This window comes from Echinops telfairi, unplaced genomic scaffold (assembly GCF_000313985.2).
Source record: "Echinops telfairi isolate 266 unplaced genomic scaffold, ASM31398v2 ScPeMD7_18;HRSCAF=68, whole genome shotgun sequence".
Lineage (NCBI taxonomy): Eukaryota > Metazoa > Chordata > Mammalia > Afrosoricida > Tenrecidae > Echinops > Echinops telfairi.
Genome location: NW_022103915.1, coordinates 87,014,064 through 87,016,079, shown reverse-complemented (window position 1 = coordinate 87,016,079; position 2,016 = coordinate 87,014,064). Strand labels below are relative to the sequence as shown.

Below are 2,016 nucleotides of genomic sequence, written 5' to 3'. Positions count from 1 at the left end.
AAACGAGTCAACAGTAGAGCGTATCCTGGGCTTGGTTTTCTAAGCGGTAGCGTGGCCGAGCGGTCTAAGGCGCTGGATTAAGGCTCCAGTCTCTTCGGGGGCGTGGGTTCGAATCCCACCGCTGCCATCGCCTTTTTTTTTTTCTTCTCCTCTTGAACTTCCGTGTAATTATGCTGGGCTGCATTAAGCAATGTTCTCATGGCAATTATCGTGTCAATTCTTGTACCATATCCCCAAGCCTCATAATTTAAAGTGCATATTTCAAAGTCTTTCAAAAGTCAGACAGTAAGGGAGGCCAGTGTTCGGACCTTTTGTACCTTAAACTTGCAAGCAGTGCTTTGCCTTTCTTAACTCAGCCAAAGAGCCAATTTTGTGCACCCTGTTCTCGTCGTCCATGAAGATGAATAAAGCATCATTTCTCCCCACTTTCAGGCCCCAGGCCACACGGGAAGAGTAACATACAATCACAGCATGACCTTGAATATTATGAAGCGGGAGAAAACAAGCGGGGTACAAGGAAGGAAGTGAGGTTACGTGGAAGGGGGTCGTGTGCCAAGGGCCTTGCTATTAGAATGCCGACCTTCGGCAATTTGCTTGCCCTCCGTGTGCATCGTTTCACATTCGTAAAATGAACATGATGGAAGTATACACCTCGTGGGAGTATTATGAAAATTAGTACATGTAAGGAGATTTGAACAGAATGGACCGGTCAATGAATGTTTCATCAGTAACTTTGTTTAAACACATGGAGACTGTGTAGGTTCCCTGAGGCACACCAAGATTTTAAGGCTGCGCCTTCTTTCCCAAGAAGTTTGAGGAGCAGGACACCTATTTCAATGGATGACTTTTTTGTCAACGTGTAACCTCCTGGACTCATGAGAAAACATCAGACAAATCAAAGTTGCAGGACTTTTTACAGGGTGACTGACTGTCCGATACTCTTCGAAGGTCTCAAAGTCACGGAAGTCAAGGGAAGACTGAGAGGACCAGCTCTATTGGAGAGTACTCGGGAGACATGATCCTTACATACGAGGTGGGATCCTGAATTGAATCTGGGAACAGAAAATCAGCACTAGTGGAACCTTTGGTGAAACCCAAATACAATTTTTGGTTCATGTAAACATAATGTTTTAACATCTTGACTTTCATAATCTTACCAAATGTTAATATTTGGGAGAGCTGCACAAAAGGAATAGGGAAACCGCAGTTTTGCAATGTTTCTGTTCGTTTTTAATTATCCCTTAGCCCCCAAAACAGCCCCAGTTGCAGAGATGAGTTATGAAAAATAAAAAACTCTCCTGGAACAATTAAGGTGAAATCAGTGCGTTCACACTCAGACGGGAAAAGCACCCTTCTCTCCAATATATATAAATACAAGCAGAACTGAAGATACAACGGTGTGTCTGTCTCGGTCTGGCCATTTGGTTGCAACTCTTCAGAGAGTGCAAAGAACAAAACACATGCTCCAAATTATTGAATGGTGCGCTCGCCTGATATTCCAGGGACGCGCGATGGGATCACATAATAAACAGTATGATTAAAAGAGGGCTCGTCCGGGATTTGAACCCGGGACCTCTCGCACCCTAAGCGAGAACCATACCCCTAGACCAACGAGCCAGATGACATAGTTATTTGCATTTAGCCCCAAGGCTCAGTCATATCATTAGTGTTTCCTGAAAGAACATGTACTTCAGTGCCTTCTATTGGCAGGAATACTCATTTGTCTACGACGAGCATGCGCTTCACCACGTGAGTCATGTGTCAGCTGCTTTCGGTGAGTCCAGACTAGCTTGACAGCTTCCGGCAGCAGAGTGAATCTGCATTATTTGAATGACTGCTGGGACAACAGAGAGGACAGCAATAGATCTATGGCGCATACTCTTCCCAAGCCCTATTTCTTGAAGCGTCTCTGGGAAAAAGAATGAAAAGAAAACGGAACTAGAAGGCCCCAGCGAGATTTGAACTCGCGACCCCTGGTTTACAAGACCAGTGCTCTAACCCCTGAGCTATGGAGCC

General features: G+C 45.1%; 3 non-coding genes across 3 annotated transcripts; 1 reads left to right on the top strand and 2 right to left on the bottom strand.

Moving 5' to 3' along the window:
• The first annotated feature begins 45 nt into the window (after positions 1-45).
• On the top strand, positions 46-127 carry TRNAL-AAG. Its single transcript has one exon. It is a non-coding gene; the product is annotated as a tRNA-Leu (tRNA).
• A 1,418-nt stretch (positions 128-1,545) lies between these two features.
• Positions 1,546-1,617, bottom strand: TRNAP-AGG. Its single transcript has one exon. It is a non-coding gene; the product is annotated as a tRNA-Pro (tRNA).
• Positions 1,618-1,943: 326 nt separating this feature from the next.
• On the bottom strand, positions 1,944-2,016 carry TRNAT-UGU. Its single transcript has one exon. It is a non-coding gene; the product is annotated as a tRNA-Thr (tRNA).